This window comes from Lolium perenne, chromosome 6 (assembly GCF_019359855.2).
Source record: "Lolium perenne isolate Kyuss_39 chromosome 6, Kyuss_2.0, whole genome shotgun sequence".
NCBI lineage: Eukaryota > Viridiplantae > Streptophyta > Magnoliopsida > Poales > Poaceae > Lolium > Lolium perenne.
This window is the reverse complement of record NC_067249.2, coordinates 158,551,662-158,570,016: the sequence shown is the minus strand read 5'-3', so window position 1 is coordinate 158,570,016 and position 18,355 is coordinate 158,551,662. Positions and strand designations below refer to the sequence as shown.

The following is an 18,355-nucleotide window of genomic DNA, read 5'->3' as shown; positions in this document are numbered from 1 at the left end:
GCAACGACCCACGGTGGCATCCCGACAACCGCCACGTGTGGCAGCGCAGGGACCGGATCGCCTCCTACGATAGCAACGGACCATTGTCGGCCAACATCCAACGGCAATGGTGGAGCGGCCCAGGGAGGACACTCCCATGGGTCCTCAACTACATTGTCGACTGCAACAACCCATTGTTGACGAAGTCAGCGACGAGGTACTCGTTGTCGACGCTATGTTGCGCCGCTCGCGCCAGTGAAGGACGAGCAGCAATACAGCCCTCCTCTCCGCATGCGCACCGACTGTGGCATCATCATACACAACCGTTGCACCCCGCGCCAACAGCTTCCACCTCGTCAAGCCGAAGCGCGAGGCGAAGGAGTGGACGCCACCGCTGGATTACAATGTGACTGGTTTCCAGTTGAAGATCGACGAGGACAAGAAAGAATTTCCAGGCCAACGCATCACGGATCCCACCTCGGTCGAGGTCATGCTTCTGGCGACAGGCGATTTCACAGTGGCATGGTCCGCAAAAGAGTATCCCACCTCGGTCGAGGTCGTGCTGCTGGCGACAGGCGATTTCACAGTGGCATGGTCCGCAAAAGAGTATCATCGCGAGCAGACCGAGCGCGCACGACACCACGGCTTCATCATCAACCTGCATGACGACGATAAAGCTAGCCCGTCGAGCAGGCCACGATGGCACCGCGACAACAGCCAAGGCCGCGATGGCACCGCGACAACAGCCATGGCTACAGCAGCCACCCGCCAACGACGAGGATCTCATGGACTACGTGGCAACGATGTACTATCGCATAGGCATCAGCCGTGGCCGCCATTAGTTTTTAGGTTTTTTTGTTTTTTTAAATTGTATAAACTATGTATGAAACCGCCAAACTATCCATGCAACTGCCTTTTTAAAATGAATTTTGATTAAAATTTTGAAGTTTGGATTTGTTTTATGGGGGACATGGCTAGGAGAAGAGAACAGACCCCTATTTCCGTGTCCGCACCGGCGGCCCACATACAAGCCAAAAAAAACACCTGCGCCGAACTGCTATTCTCGTTGATGGGGAGAAACTACTGTTGGGAGGAGCTCCTAAAAACTGCTATTCTCGTTGTTTGGGGCTTATAGAATTTGAGCTTATGAGATATTCTGAGACATGAAAAGTCTGTACTGATCTGTTGTACTCTTGATCGCACAACAGCCTAATTCATATCAAATTCAGATAATACGTTGTTGCTCTTGATCGCACACTGTCCAAACCAGTACAAGGACTAAAATTCAGATAAGAGTTCTTTTAATTCAGATAACGCAACAATACAACATCAGTGCAGAACCTTAAAATCTTTGCAGAAGGTATGCAAGCAAAGTATGAAGCGGCTGAGGCATCAATGAGGTCAAGACTAAGTATATGACTGATCATCCCAATGACACGATGAGAAAAGCACAAAAAAATCAGATCAAAGTAGAAACCAAAGGAACGTGCACCCTCAAACAAATTTGCCAGCCAGCAAGTACAAGCAAAGGATAAAGCGGCTGAGGCAGCAATGAGGTCAAGAGTCAGGGCTGTGATCTGTGAGCAATTTATGAAGTCAAGCTCTTAGGCAGCAACTACAAATGTTTGAGAAACAAGCCTTGAAATTTATAATCATTGCCATATTCTTCACCCCATCCTGAACAAACTATTCACTAAATTAATTACATAATGTAGAAACAAATGTACTTATAATAATCTGCCCCAAGAGAGATTAAAATGTGTTAGAGATCCTCAATAGGACAGAGAAAAACACGGTTGCTCAAAAAAATTATAGTTAACAATTATAATTGATCACAAATAAGCCTCAGAAAGCGGCAAAATTATTGTCATTCAAAATCTATAACTGATCACAAATAAGCCACAGAAAGGCGTAAATCATCATTCAAAATCAGACGGCAATTCCAACATATAGCTAATCATCAAGGGCTCAGCATTGAACTGATAAAACTTATATACAAAACTTGACTGTAAGACATAGCCACGTGTGCTGCAGATGGCTGCCTTGCTTGACTGCCCAACTATGAGGTAAACACAACCTAAGGCAGAGCAATGAAATACAGGGGTATGCATGCTTCTCATTCGAGAGAAAATAGCACTATGTCTAACAGTGTATCACGATTGTTTCAACGTTTCATCCCCTAATACTAGAAGAAAAAAAAAAACTGATCTTGGAGGATTCAGTTGCATAGATAAACATCATATGACTGGCTGAAGCCAACCTCGGATCAAGTGTTGGATTATGCATCAGTACCTCATCATTATCCAAACAGATGAAACACAAAAAAATAAAAAATAAGCAAGTGCATTATTGCAGCTATCAGTCACAACAGTCCAACCTATTGTTCTGACAAGAAGATGTCCCAGTTTCTGAAGTGCAAGATTGTGCATGTTGAGCCTTCAACAGGGTCAAAAGGATTTAAGCTATGGGATCATCTCCACAGGAGTAACTACAGGTTTGTAACTGTAAAATTTGCTCATCACAGTTGTCAAAAATCAACAACTCAAAAAAAAAGAAGAGAAAAGGTAATGCAGATGATCGATGATGTATGATGTGAATGTATGCAAGAGCTGCAGGTGCCCTAAAGAGAGACTGGAGAGGGCACACGACAGGGGCAAACTCAGAATGCCAAAGCACAAAGAAAAAACACAAGCAAAGCAAATCGAGATTGAAGAGGGAAAAAGCACTTTTGAACATTCCCTGCTGTTTTGAATGTTCATAAGGAGAACTATCATCATGGTTAAAAAATGCAGTTATGTGGAACAGTTGCTAGGGTAGATTGGGCTTTCAATGTTTTAAAGCATAAGAACCCCTCAACATAAACTAAGTCAGTGAACACAGGCCTCATCTGAAAGGAGCGTGGGCAGGGCCGAGAGATAAAGAAACTTGACGCAATATTGTTTTACCGTCAATAGCATCTGCATTCCAAACTCAATATTGCCTCATGTCTATTTACATGGTGTCGCATAAAGTACTCATCAATATGATCAACATGATAAAACTACTAACAGCAAGATGCACAATACAAATCTAGATTTCAAGAGACAACTCAGTCCCTTAGATGTTCTAAAACCATTCTAAAACCATGCAGTCATATCTGCATGAGTCATTACAGGTCTGTAACTGTAAAATTGGCTCACCACGGTTGCCAGAAATCTACGTGCCTAAACAACCAAAAAGGTAGGACAGAACATCGATGACAGATGACATGAATGGATGCAAGAGCCGCCGGGGCCCTAAGAGGACTCAGAGGGCACACAGGTACAAACTTGGGATTCAACGGGGCGATGTTGCTTCAAGGGAAGAGTCTATTGGGAACTGATCAGACTAGAGACTAATCATCCCAGTGACCAGATGACGAAGCACAACCAATTCACCAGCTGAGAATGATTGGCAAAACACGGACAAAAAATAAGAACAAAGCAAATAAGGATTGAAGATAGGCAGGAAGAGGAGTATGTGAAACTGATTCCCACTATTAGTTAAACCCATGCACTGGTAAAACAAGCATTAATCGTCCATATTTTCAAAACTACAAATGATAAAAATGTCACATTGCATAAGATTTAAAAGAAAATGAACTAAAATGATTTGCTGTCAAGCCTGAAAGGACACTATTTCAGCGCAACTGGAAATGTTTTGCGCAGCATCAACTCTCAAGCCTATCAGGGCGAAAGCATTTAGGTAGCAGCAGCTGCGAATCTTTTGAGAAACAAGCCAAATTGATCAATCCCATCTTAAATCAACTATGAACTACGTAATTCCAATAATCGGCGGCAAGGTAACCGACAATCAGACAAAGTGAAGGACTAACAGGCAATTGTTTTGACAAGGAAAAAGTTCAGGAAAACGCTTTACATCAACCCACCGATCGTGCGAGGAAAATCGGTCGTTCCTTGTGTGGAGACGCGCCCCGCACGTGGATGGGTCCCACTGCACCTGGGCACACAAAGTTCTCTTCCTCCTCCCACCACCGACAGACCAGCACTCGGCCAGCTCCTCCCGGCGAGCGCCGCGCCCGCGCCGCCCAGCTCCTCGAGTGGCTCCGCCCTGCTCCTCCCGGCGAGCGCCCCGCCCCTCCTCCTCCCAGCGGACGCGCCACTGCAGCCTCCTCCCGGCGAGCGCGCCGCTGCAGCTTCACCCCGGCGAGCGCCCCGCCCCTCCTCCTCCCGGCGGGCGCGCCACTGTAGCTTCTCCTCAGCGAGCGCCCCGCCCTTCCTCCTCCCCCGTTGCTCCTCCCCCGACGAGCGCGCCGCCGCTGCTCCTCCTGGCGTGTGCGCCATCTACTCCCCATCCAGTTGGGGCCCCAATAATTTTTTTGTTGGTTTTACTGTTAACTAGTGTTGTTAATATTTTGGAGATTTGTTGTAAATATATTTTATGCTATGGGAATTTTTTGTTGTAAATTTGTTGTGGATTATTGTTGTAAACACCTAAATTATTTTGTGGTTTGTTTGCTAATTATTTGTTGTAAATATGTTACTGACCTGGTATGAAAGCTAAGTATTATTGTAAACATCCAAATATAAAAAATGTTGTTTTTTATTGTTAATTATTGTTGTAAATATGTTACTAATTTGGTGTAAAGATATTTATGGCATGGAAACTGACTATTTGTAAACACCCCAAAAAATTGTTTTTTGCTCCTAGTTTGTTGTTGTAAACATATTGATTATTTTGTTGTAATCGTTTGTCATTTTTGTAAATATAGTTTTTGATTTTTGTTGTCAACTAATCTGTAATAAATAAAATGTTGTTAACCACTTTTGCGTTGCTACAAACACATGTTTTTTTTGTTGTAAATAGACTGGCCCTGGACTGCGGGTTGATTTTCAGAAAACCTGAGGGGGTAAATGCAAACATTGGCGTGGCTGTTTGTGGACGCCAGATCGCGATCCAACGGCCGGGACAGCAACCGATTTCAGCAGGCCACGTCGGCCGACCGACGCTGATTTCAGCAGGCTACGTCAACACAAATAGCAACGAAAACGAATCTAGATTTCATAATACAACTCAGTCCCTTAGATGTTCTTAAACCATGCGATCATTTCCGCAGGAGTCATTACAGGTCTGTAACTGTAAAATTGGCTCATCACGGTTGTCAGAAATCAAACGTATCTAAACAAGACAGAAGATCCATGCTGCATATATATGTAAATGTATGTAAGAGCCGCCGGCGCCCTGCGAGAGGAACTCGTAGGGCACACAAGAGGAGCAAACTCGGGATACAACGGGATGATGTTGCTTCAAGGGAACGAGTCTATTGGGAACCGATCAGCCTCAAGAGACTGATCATCCCAATGACCAGATGACGAAGCACGAACAATTCACGAGTTATTTTTTACATGGAGTAAATCACGTGTTGATACCATTTGGCAAAGCACAAACAAAAACAGAGCAAAGCAAATCAAGATTGAAGAGACAAGCACTTATGAACAATCCCTGCTGTTTTTAATGTAAACAAGTGGAACAATTGCTAAGGTAGGCTTGGGCTTTAAGTGTTCTACAGCATCAATATCACAGGGGCATGGGGAAATTTCAACTTTGAAAATTTCAATTATATTTGGAACAATTGCTAGTGCTGGCATGGGCATTCAGTGTTTTAAAGCATCAAGATCCCAGGGGCATAAATATGTCGGTAAACGCCCAACTGAGGAGGGTGGTGAGCTAGGGCCGTGGGCTAAATAAATTCGAAGCGATATTAACTACCAAGTAAAACACTGGTAAAACGACTGTCCCCATTCAAAACACAGTACTCCCTTGTCTCAATTTTCATGGATTCACAAAGGTTTCACTTTAATCAATATGTGACCTAACAGGATTAGCTCTAAAGCCTACGAGGAAAAACGCATTTTGGAAGTAATCATTTTACTATACTGTTAACAAATGTCTCAGATGAAATGCCAGTCAATCTGAAGAACCCTCAGGGATTACTTTAACAACGCCTGTGCAGGGCCATCTCGACGGTGAGGATTACAGATTAGCGTGATCCAGAGTGCTGACGTTTGAAGCTTCAAATCTTCAGCTTAGAGAATGAGGGCTCCGTAATATTAACCTTCTGAAATCAAACTCGATTCGAATAGCAGCAGATATACCACCGTGCAGAAGATGTTTGTCAAACAAATTTTATTATTCTGTTTTTTATTTCCTTTACTCCTTCACAATCATTTTATTCCATGTAAAGTGTGTCCAGTGATGGAATCACAATGTTCGGATGCAAAATCGATATAAAATGGTTCAAATTCATCAAACAAATTGTCGTTCCTCGACGTCCAGATGCATCAAGAAATTCCGCGCTGGATAGCGAGAGGAACAATTGCTTTCTGCTTCCCGTCTTGTCAATGCCCAAGAACCATAAAGTGAGTTCACAGGCATGAATACGAATACTTTTAAGAGAAGCAGATCATACAAAATCGGCTATTATCTAGTATAAAACTAATAACAGCCAAGATCCAGTATACGAATCTAGATTTCACAAGACAACTCAGTCCCTTATGTTCTTAAACCATGCGATCATTTCCGCAGGAGTCATTACAGGTCTGTAACTGTAAAATTGGCTCATCACGGTTGTCAGAAATCAAACGTATCAAAACAGAGACACCGTAGGACAAAAAATGCATCCTTTATATGATGTAAATGTATGTAAGAGCCGCCGGCGCCCTGCGAGAGGAACTCGCAGGGCACACTAGAGGGGCGAACTCGAGATACAACGGGATGATGTTGCTTCAAGGGAACGAGTCTATAGGGAACCGATCAGCCTCGAGAGACTGATCATCCCAATGACCAGATGATGAAGCACAAACAAATCATGGATCAAGAATAGATAGATGGCGGAGAACGAGGTAAAATCAGATCAACGGAAACAAGATTCGCGGAGAAACAAGAAACGAGCAAGTTGAAACAAATCTTCCGTCTGGAAAGTACGAACGAAAGGAGGCGGCGGCTGCGATGAGGTAAGAGGACGGGGAGGCGAGAGCAATTTATAGCCGACGCGGGTTCCTGTCTTGGCGCATCAAACCCTAATGGGCTAGCGTGCTGTGATGGGCCGAGAACTTCAGGTACGGAAACAAATCGCGGGCCTCTTAACTGAACGTTTCATGTGAAAAAGATCCCACCTCAAGGGTAAATATGCTCAGAAAAAACTCAAGGGTAAGAAAAAGGATAGTGGCTGTAAAAACAAAAGGTCGTTCTGGGCGTCTTCCAGAATATTTCGCCAGATTTTGTGCTATTTCTTTTGTTGCAGATCTCAAGGAGCAATCACGAATGGACTGTGCTACGTCTATACTGAGTTTCGCAAAAAAAAAACTAGTAACGAGAAAATCCGTCACGCATCCCGTCGCACATTGCACCCTGCATCTCCACCTTCAGAGCTATTTATTTAGTCCTTTAATGTTTTTTTTTGTGAAACAGACACAAACGCTTAGTCACTGATTTTAATGAATGTTTGTATACATGCTCTATCTCTATGAGCATCTTTAAGAGAACCAACCTGTGGTTGGATGGTTAGGAGGGCAGTGGCACCCCAAGCCCAACAGAGTTCAAATCCCAGATTTGACACTTTGGTGTCTCATAAAGGCGGAATATTCTTCAGTGGGAGGCGACGTTCCCATCGACAGCGAGGCGTCTGTGGTGACTTCGTCAATCTCAAGACCCGCCGGATCAGTTCTTCGACGCAGTCTCTTGGAGGTGCTCATAGGGGTAGGGTGTGCGTGTGTGCGTTCATAGGGGTGAGTGTGTGCGCGTATGTATGAGAGTCTTTGATTGTACTGTGTTTCGCAAAAAAAAACAACAACAATAACAATAACAAAGCTTTTATTTCCAAATAAGTTAGGGTAGGCTAGAGGTGAAACTCATAAGATCTTGTAACCAATTCATGGTTCTGGCACATGGATAGCAAGCTTCCATGCGGCTCTTTCCATGGCTAGTTCTTTGGTGATACGTCAATCCTTTAGATTTCTCTTTACGGACTCCTCCCATGTCAAGTGTGGTCTATCCCGTCATCTCTTGATATTATTAGCACGCTTTAGCCGTCCACTATGCACTGGAGTTTCTGGAGGCCTGCGCTAAATATGCCCAAGCCATCTTAGACGATGTTGGACAAGCTTCTATGCAATCGGTGCTACCACAACTCTATCTCGTATATCATCATTTCGGACTCGGTCCTTCCTCGTGTGGCCACACCCCATCTCAACATGCGCATCTCCGCCACACCTAACTGTTGAACATGCCGCCTTTTAGTCGGCCAACACTCAGCGTCATACAACATTGTGGGTCGAACCGCCGTCCTATAGAACTTGCCTTTTAGCTTTTGTGGCACTCTCTTATCACAAAGAATGTCAGAAACTTGGTGCCACCTCATCCATTCGGCTTTGATCCGGTGGTTCAAATCTTCATCAATATCTCCATCCTTGTGCAGGATTGATCCCAAGTATCGAAAAGTGTCTTTCTGAGGCACCACCTGCCCATCCAGGCTAACCTCCTCCTCCTCGTGCCTAGTAGTACTAAAACCGCACATCATGTACTCCGTTTTAGTTCTACTAAGTCTAAAACCTTTCGATTCCAAGGTTTGTCTCCATAGTTCCAACTTCCTATTGACCTCCGTTCGACTATCATCGATTAGGACCACATCATCCGCAAAGAGCATACAACATGGGATATATCCTTGTATATCCCTTGTGACCTCATCCATCACCAAATCAAATAGATGAGGACTGCTGGCGTGCAGTTGACACACGTCCGTTGGGAACCCCAAGAGGAAGGTGTGATGCGTACAGCAGCGAGGTTTTCCCTCAGTATGAAACCAAGGTTATCGAACCAGTAGGAGTCAAGGAACACGTGAAGGTTGTTGGTGACGGAGTGTAGTGCGGCGCAACACCAGGGATTCCGGCGCCAACGTGGAACCTGCACAACACAATTAAAGTACTTTGCCCCAACGTAACAGTGAGGTTGTCAATCTCACTGGCTTGCTGTAAACAAAGGATTAGATGTATAGTGTGGATGATGATGTTTGTTTGCGAAGAACAGTAAAGAAAAATTGCAGTAAATTGTATTTCAGATGTAAAGAATGGACCGGGGTCCACAGTTCACTAGTGGTGTCTCTCCCATAAGATAAATAGCATGTTGGGTGAACAAATTACAGTTGGGCAATTGACAAATAGAGAGGGCATAACAATGCACATACATATCACGATGACTACTATGAGATTTAATCAGGGCATTACGACAAAGTACATAGATCGCTATGCAGCATGCATCTATGCCTAAAAAGTCCACTTTCAGGTTATCATCCGAACCCCTTCCAGTATTAAGTTGCAAACAATAGACAATTGCATTAAGTATGGTGTGTAATGTAACCAACACAAATATCCTTAGACAAAGCATCGATGTTTTATCCCTAGTGGCAACAACACATCCACAACCGTAGAACTTTCTGTCACTGTCCCAGATTCAATGGAGGCATGAACCCACTATCGAGCATAAATACTCCCTCTTGGAGTCACAAGTATCAACTTGGCCAGAGCCTCTACTAGCAACGGAGAGCATGCAAGAACATAAACGACATATATGATAGATTGATAATCAACTTGACATAGTATTCAATATTCATCGGATCCCAACAAACACAACATGTAGCATTACAAATAGATGATCTTGATCATGATAGGCAGCTCACAAGATCTAACATGATAGCACAATGAGGAGAAGACAACCATCTAGCTACTTCTATAGACCCATAGTCCAGGGGTGGACTACTCACACATCGATCCGGAGGCGATCATGGCGATGAAGAGACCTCCGGGAGATGATTCCCCTCTCCGGCAGGGTGCCGGAGGCGATCTCCTGAATCCCCCGAGATGGGATTGGTGGCGGCGGCGTCTCTGGAAGGTTTTCCGTATCGTGGCTCTCGGTACTGGGGTTTTCGCGACGAAGGCTTTAAGTAGGCGGAAGGGCGGAGTCAGAGGAGTCACGAGGGCCCCACATGCTAGGGCCGCGCGGGGCCCCCTTAGGCCGCGCCGCCCTAGTGTGGCGGCGCCCCGTGGCCCCACTTCGTTTCTCCCTCGGTCTTCTGGAAGCTTCGTGGAAAAATAAGCCCCTGGGCGTTGATTTCGTCCAATTCCGAGAATATTTCCTTACTAGGATTTCTGAAACCAAAAACAGCAGAAAAACAAAGAATCGGCTCTTCGGCATCTCGTCAATAGGTTAGTGCCGGAAAATGCATAATAATGACATATAATGTGTATAAAACATGCGAGTATCATCATAAAAGTAGCATGGAACATAAGAAATTATAGATACGTTTGAGACGTATCAAGCATCCCCAAGCTTAGTTCCTACTCGCCCTCGAGTAGGTAAACGATAACAAAGATAATTTCTGAAGTGACATGCTATAATAATCTTGATCAATACTATTGTAAAGCATATGAGATGAATGCAGCGATTCGAAGCAATGATGAAGATAATGAGTAAACAAATGAATCATATAGCAAAGACTTTTCATGAATACTACTTTCAAGACAAGCATCAATAAGACTTGCATAAGAGTTACTCATAAAGCAATAAATTCTTAGTAAAGACATTGAAGCAACACAAAGGAAGATATAAGTTTCAGCGGTTGATTTCAACTTCAACATATTTATCTCATGGATAATTGTCAACACAAAGTAATATAACAAGTGCAATAGGTAAACATGTAAGAATCAATGCACACAGTTGATACAAGTGTTTGCTTCTAAGATAGAAGGAATAGGTAAACCGACTCAACAATAAAGTAAAAGATTGGCCCTTCGCAGAGGGAAGCATGGATTACTATTTTTATGCTAGAGCTTTTCATTTTGAAAACATAGAAACAATTTTGTCAACGGTAGTAATAAATCATATGTGTTATGTATAAGATATCCTATAAGTTGCAAGCCTCATGCATAGTATACCAATAGTGCTCGCACCTTGTCCTAATTAGCTTGGATTAACATGGAATATCATTGCATAGCATATGTTTCAACCAAGTGTCACAAAGGGGTACCTCTATGCCGCCTGTACAAAGGTCTAAGGAGAAAGTTCGCATTGGATTTCTCGCTTTTGATTATTCTCAACTTAGACATCCATACCGGGACAACATAGACAACAGATAATGGACTCCTCTTTAATGCATAAGCATTCAACAACAGATACAATTCTCATAAGAGATTGAGGATTGATTGTCCAAACTGAAACTTCCACCATGAATCATGGCTTTAGTTAGCGACCCAATGTTCTTCTCTAACAATATGCATACTGATACGTCTCCGACGTATCGATAATTTCTTATGTTCCATGCCACATTATTGATGATATCTACATGTTTTATACACATTATATGTCGTATTTATGTATTTTCCGGCACTAACCTATTAACGAGATGCCGAAGAGCCAGTTGCTGTTTTCTGCTATTTTTGGTTTCAGAAATCCTAGTAAGGAAATATTCTCGGAATTGGATGAAATCAATGCCTAGGGGCCTATTTTTGCACGAAGCTTCCAAAAGACCGAGGGGGAAAGGAAGTGGGGCCATGAGGCGCCGACACCACAGGGCGGCGCGGCCTGGACCCTGGCCGCGCGGCCCTGGTGTGTGGGGCCCTCGTGTGGCCCCCCGCGTTGCCCTTCCGCCTACTTAAAGCCTCCGTCGCGAAACCCCCAGTACCGAGAGCCACGATACGGAAAACCTTACTGAGACGCCGCCGCCAATCCCATCTCGGGGGATTCAAGAGATCGCCTCCGGCACCCTGCCGGAGAAGGAGAATCATCTCCCGGAGGACTCTTCACCGCCATGGTCGCCTCCGGAGTGATGAGTGAGTAGTTCACTCCTGGACTATGGGTCCATAGCAGTAGCTAGATGGTCGTCTTCTCCTCATTGTGCTTCATTGTCTGATCTTGTGAGCTGCCTAACATGATCAAGATCATCTATCTGTAATACTATATGTTGTGTTTGTCGGGATCCGATGGATAGAGAATACTATGTTATGTTGATTATCAATCTATTACCTATGTGTTGTTTATGATCTTGCATGCTCTCCGTTATTAGTAGAGGCTCTGGCCAAGTTTTTGCTCTTAACTCCAAGAGGGAGTATTTATGCTCGATAGTGGGTTCATGCCTCCATTAAATGGGACGGATGTAAAAGTTCTAATTTTGTGGATGTGCTGTTGCCACTAGGGATAAAACATTGATGCTATGTCTAAGGATGTAGTTATTGATTACATTACGCACCATACTTAATGCAATTGTCTGTTGTTTACAACTTAATACTGGAAGGGGTTCGGATGATAACCTGAAGGTCGACTTTTTAGGCATAGATGCATGCTGGATAGCGGTCTATGTACTTTGTCGTAATGCCCAATTAAATCTCACTATACTCATCATATCATGTATGTGCATGGTCATGCCCTCTCTATTTGTCAATTGCCTGACTGTAATTTGTTCACCCAACATGCTATTTATCTAATGGGAGAGACACCTCTAGTGAACTGTGGACCCCGGTCCATTCTTTTACATTGAATACAATCTACTGCAATACTTGTTTTACTGTTTTCTGCAAACAATCATCATCCACACTATACATCTAATCCTTTGTTACAGCAAGCCGGTGAGATTGACAACCTCACTGTTTCGTTGGGGCAAAGTACTTTGGTTGTGTTGTGCAGGTTCCACGTTGGCGCCGGAATCCCTGGTGTTGTGCCGCACTACATCCCGCCGCCATCAACCTTCAACGTGCTTCTTGGCTCCTCCTGGTTCGATAAACCTTGGTTTCTTTCTGAGGGAAAACTTGCCGCTGTACGCATCACACCTTCCTCTTGGGGTTCCCAACGGACGCGTGCTGTACGCGTATCACATACTTAAACCATTTGATCATGAAAATCCCCCTTACTTCAGACAAGACGAACATGCATAGCAACTCACATGATATTCAACAAAGGTGTAAAAGTTGATGGCGTCCCCAGAAACATGGTTACCGCTCAACAAGCAACTTATTAAGAAATAAGACACATACGTACATATTCTTCACCACAATAGTTTTTAAGGCTATTTTCCCATGAGCTATATATTGTAAAGACAAAGGATAGAATTTTTAAAGGTAGCACTCAAGTAATGTACTTTGGAATGGCAGAGAAATACCATGTAGTAGGTAGGTATGGTGGACACAAATGGCATGGTTTTTGGCTCAAGGATCTGGATGCATGAGAAGAATTTCTCTCAATACAAGGATAGGCTAGCAAGGTTGTTTGAAGCAAACTCAAGTATAAAAGGTGCAGCAAAGCTCACATATGAACATATTGTAAGTATTATAAGACTTTACATTGTCTCCTTGTTGTTCAAACACCTTAACCAGAAAATATCTAGACTCTAGAGAAACCAATCATGCAAACCAAATTTTAACAAGCTCTATGTAGTTATTCATTAATGGGTGCAAAGTACATGATGCAAGAGCTTAAATATGATCTATATGAGCACAACAATTGCCAAGTGTCAAATTATTCAAGACATTATACCAATTACCACATGCAATATTTTCCGTTTCCAACCATATAACAATGAACGAAGTAGTTCAACCTTCGCAATGAACATTAAGAATAAAGCTAAGAACATATGTGTTCATACGAAACAGCGGAGCGTGTCTCTCTCCCAAACAAAGAATGCTAGGATCCGATTTTATTCAAACAAAAACAAAAAATAAAAACAAACAGACGCTCCAAGTAAAGCACATAAGATGTGACGGAATAAAAATATAGTTTCACTAGAGGTGACCTGATAAGTTGTCGATGAAGAAGGGATGCCTTGGGCATCCCCAAGCTTAGATGGTTGAGTCTTCTTAAAATATGCAGGGATGAACCACGGGGGCATCCCAAGCTTAGACTTTTCACTCTTCTTGATCATATTGTATCATCCTCCTCTCTTGACCCTTGACAACTTCCTCCACACCAAACTCAAAACAATCTCATTAGAGGGTTAGTGCATAATTGAAAATTCATATATTCAGAGGTGACTTAATCATTCTTAACACTTCTGGACATTGCACAAAGCTACTGAAAGTTAATGGAACAAAGAAATCCATCCAACATAGCAAAACAAGCAATGCGAAATAAAAGGCAAAATCTGTCAAAACAGAACAGTCCGTAAAGATGAATTTTTTAGAGGCACTGAACTTGCTCAGATGAAAATGCCCAAATTTAATGAAAGTTGCGTACATATCTGAGGATCACGCACGTAAATTGGCAGATTTTTCTAAATTTTATACAGACGGGGCGGCTCAATTTCGTGACAGCAAGAAATCTGTCCCTGCGCAGTAATCTAAATCTAGTATTGACTTTACTATCAAAGACTTTACTTGGCACAACAATGCAATAAAATAAAGATAAGGAGAGGTTGCTACAGTAGTAACAACTTCCAAGACTCAAATATAAAACAAAAGTGCAGAAGTAAAATAATTGGTTGTCTCCCATAAGCGCTTTTCTTTAACGCCTTTCAGCTAGGCGCAGAAAGTGTGAATCAAGTATTGTCAGGAGACGAAGCATCAACATCATAATTTGTTCTAATAATAGAATCATAAGGTAACTTCATTCTCTTTCTAGGGAAGTGTTCCATACCTTTCTTGAGAGGAAATTGATATTTAATATTACCTTCCTTCATATCAATAGTAGCACCAACAGTTCGAAGAAAAGGTCTTCCCAATATAATGGGACAAGATGCATTGCATTCAATATCCAAGACAACAAAATCAACGGGGACAAGGTTATTGTTAACCATAATGCGAACATTATCAATCCTCCCCAAAGGTTTCTTTATAGCATTATCAACAAGATTAACATCCAAATAACAATTTTTCAATGGTGGCAAGTCAAGCATATCATAGATTTTCTTAGGCATAACAGAAATACTTGCACCAAGATCACATAAAGCATTACAATCAAAATCATTGACCCTCATCTTAATGATGAGCTCTCAACCATCTTCCAACTTCCTAGGAATAGAGGTTTCAAGTTTTAGTTTCTCTTCTCTAGCTTTTATGAGAGCATTTGTAATATGTTTTGTAAAGGTCAAATTAATAGCACTAGCATTGGGACTTTTAGCAAGTTTTTGTAAGAACTTTATAACTTCAGAGATGTGACAATCATCAAAATCTAAACCATTATGATCTACAGCAATGGAATCATTGTCCCCAACATTTTGAAAATTTTTAGCAGTTTTATCACAAACGGTTTCAGCAGTTTTAGCAGTTTCAGGCAATTTTGCACGCTTTGCACTAGGAGTAGTAACATTGCCAACACCAATTATTTTACCATTGATAGTAGGGGGTGTAGAAATATGTGAAGCATTATCATTACTAGTGGTGGTAATAGTCCAAACTTTAGCTACATTATTCTCTTTAGCTAGTTTTTCGTCTTCTTCTCTTTCCCACCTAGCATGCAATTCAGCCATCAATCTAATATTTTCATGAATTCGAACTTGGATGGCATTTGCTGTAGTAACAATTTTATTATCATTATCCTTATTAGGCATAACTTTCAACTTTAAAAGATCAACATCAGAGGCAAGTCTATCAACCTTAGAAGCAAGAATATCAATTTTATCAAGCTTTTCTTCAACAGATTTGTTAAAAGCAGTTTGTGTACTAATAAATTCTTTAAGCATGGCTTCAAGACCAGGGGGTACATTCCTATTATTGTTGTAAGAATTCTCATAAGAATTACCATTACCATTACCATTAGCAGAAGGATATGGCCTATAGTTGTTACCAGAATTATTCCTATAAGCATTGTTGTTGAAATTATTACTTTTAATGAAATTCACATCAACATGTTCTTCTTGGGCAACCAATGAAGCTAAAGGAACATTATTAGGATCAACATTAGATCTACCATTCACAAGCATAGACATAATAGCATCAATCTTATCACTCAAGGAGGAGGTTTCTTCAACAGAATTTACCTTCTTACCTTGTGGAGCTCTTTCCGTGTGCCATTCAGAGTAATTTATCATCATATTATCAAGAAGCTTTGTTGCCGCCCCCAAAGTGATGGACATAAAGGTACCTCCAGCAGCTGAATCCAATAGGTTCCGCGAAGAAAAATTCAGTCGTGCAGAAAAGGTTTGGATGATCATCCAAGTAGTTAGTCCATAGGTAGGGCAATTCTTCACCAAAGATTTCATTCTCTCCCATGCTTGAGCAACATGTTCATTATCTAATTGCTTGAAATTCATTATGCTACTTCTCAAAGATATAATTTTAGCAGGAGGATAATATCTACCAATAAAAGCATCCTTACATTTAGTCCATGAATCAATACTATTTTTAGGCAAAGATAGCAACCAATCTTTAGCTCTTCCTCTTAAGGAGAAAGGAAACAATTTCAATTTTATAATGTCACCATCTACATCCTTATACTTTTGCATTTCACAAAGTTCAACAAAATTATTAAGATGGGCAGCAGCATCATCAGAACTAACACTAGAAAATTGCGCTCTCATAACAAGGTTTAGTAAAGCAGGTTTAATTTCAAAGAATTCTGCTGTAGTAGCAGGTGGAGCAATAGGTGTGCATAAGAAATCATTATTATTTGTGCTAGTGAAATCACACAACTTATTATTCTCAACAGTACCCATTTTAGCAGTAGTAAATAAAGCAAACTAAGTAAAGTAAATGCAAGTAACTAATTTTTTTGTGTTTTTGATATGGAGAACAAGACAGTAAATAAAGTAAAACTAGCAACTAATTTTTTTGTGTTTTTGATATAGAGAGCAAACAAAGCAGTAAATAAAATAAAGTAAAGCAAGACAAAAACAAAGTAAAGAGATTGGATGTGGGAGACTCCCCTTGCAGCGTGTCTTGATCTCCCCGGCAACGGCGCCGGAAAAATCCTTGCTGGCGTGCAGTTGACACACGTCCGTTGGGAACCCCAAGAGGAAGGTGTGATGCGTACATCAGCGAGTTTTCCATCAGTATGAAACCAAGGTTATCGAACCAGTAGGAGTCAAGGAACACGTGAAGGTTGTTGGTGACGGAGTGTAGTGCGGCGTAACACCAGGGATTCTGGCGCCAACGTGGAACCTGCACAACACAATCAAAGTACTTTGCCCCAATGTAACAGTGAGGTTGTCAATCTCACCGGCTTGCTGTAAACAAAGGATTAGATGTATAGTGTGAATGATGATGTTTGTTTGCGAAGAACAGTAAAGAACAATTGCAGTAAATTGTATTTCAGATGTAAAGAATGGACCGGGGTCCACAGTTCACTAGTGGTGTCTCTCCCATAAGATAAATAGCATGTTGGGTGAACAAATTACAGTTGGGCAATTGACAAATAGAGAGGGCATAACAATGCACATACATATCACGATGACTACTATGAGATTTAATCAGGGCATTACGACAAAGTACATAGACCGCTATGCAGCATGCATCTATGCCTAAAAAGTCCACTTTCAGGTTATCATCCGAACCCCTTCCAGTATTAAGTTGCAAACAACAGACAATTGCATTAAGTATGGTGCGTAATGTAATCAACACAAATATCCTTAGACAAAGCATCGATGTTTTATCCCTAGTGGCAACAGCACATCCACAACCTTAGAACTTTCTGTCACTGTCCCGGATTCAATGGAGGCATGAACCCACTATCGAGCATAAATACTCCCTCTTGGAGTCACAAGTATCAACTTGGCCAGAGCCTCTACTAGCAACGGAGAGCATGCAAGAACATAAACGACATATATGATAGATTGATAATCAACTTGACATAGTATTCAATATTCATCGGATCCCAACAAACACAACATGTAGCATTACAAATAGATGATCTTGATCATGATAGGCAGCTCACAAGATCTAACATGATAGCACAATGAGGAGAAGACAACCATCTAGCTACTTCTATGGACCCATAGTCCAGGGGTGGACTACTCACACATCGATCCGGAGGCGATCATGACGATGAAGAGACCTCCGGGAGATGATTCCCCTCTCCGGCAGGGTGCCGGAGGCGATCTCCTGAATCCCCCGAGATGGGATTGGCGGCGGCGGCGTCTCTGGAAGGTTTTCCGTATCGTGGCTCTCGGTACTGGGGTTTTCGCGACGAAGGCTTTAAGTAGGCGGAAGGGCGGAGTCAGAGGAGTCACGGGGGCCCCACACGCTAGGGCCGCGCGGGCCCCCCTTAGGCCGCGCCGCCCTAGTGTGGCGGCGCCCCGTGGCCCCACTTCGTTTCTCCCTCGGTCTTCTGGAAGCTTCGTGGAAAAATAAGCCCCTGGGCGTTGATTTCGTCCAATTCCGACAATATTTCCTTACTAGGATTTCTGAAACCAAAAACAGCAGAA

General features: G+C 42.4%; 6 non-coding genes across 6 annotated transcripts; all 6 read right to left on the bottom strand.

The window, feature by feature from the left end:
* Nucleotides 1-1,872: 1,872 nt before the first annotated feature.
* LOC127311030 (small nucleolar RNA snoR77Y) lies at nucleotides 1,873-1,949 on the bottom strand. Its single transcript, XR_007857523.1, has one exon. It is a non-coding gene; the product is annotated as a small nucleolar RNA snoR77Y (small nucleolar RNA).
* Nucleotides 1,950-2,191: 242 nt separating this feature from the next.
* On the bottom strand, nucleotides 2,192-2,285 carry LOC127311035 (small nucleolar RNA snoR31). The gene has a single exon (XR_007857528.1). It is a non-coding gene; the product is annotated as a small nucleolar RNA snoR31 (small nucleolar RNA).
* Nucleotides 2,286-3,061: 776 nt separating this feature from the next.
* On the bottom strand, nucleotides 3,062-3,168 carry LOC127310924 (small nucleolar RNA SNORD25). Its single transcript, XR_007857430.1, has one exon. It is a non-coding gene; the product is annotated as a small nucleolar RNA SNORD25 (small nucleolar RNA).
* Nucleotides 3,169-5,025: 1,857 nt separating this feature from the next.
* LOC127310922 (small nucleolar RNA SNORD25) lies at nucleotides 5,026-5,121 on the bottom strand. The gene has a single exon (XR_007857428.1). It is a non-coding gene; the product is annotated as a small nucleolar RNA SNORD25 (small nucleolar RNA).
* Nucleotides 5,122-6,271: 1,150 nt separating this feature from the next.
* LOC127311067 (small nucleolar RNA snoR136) lies at nucleotides 6,272-6,421 on the bottom strand. The gene has a single exon (XR_007857558.1). It is a non-coding gene; the product is annotated as a small nucleolar RNA snoR136 (small nucleolar RNA).
* Nucleotides 6,422-6,496: 75 nt separating this feature from the next.
* LOC127310923 (small nucleolar RNA SNORD25) lies at nucleotides 6,497-6,590 on the bottom strand. The gene has a single exon (XR_007857429.1). It is a non-coding gene; the product is annotated as a small nucleolar RNA SNORD25 (small nucleolar RNA).
* Nucleotides 6,591-18,355: the final 11,765 nt, after the last annotated feature.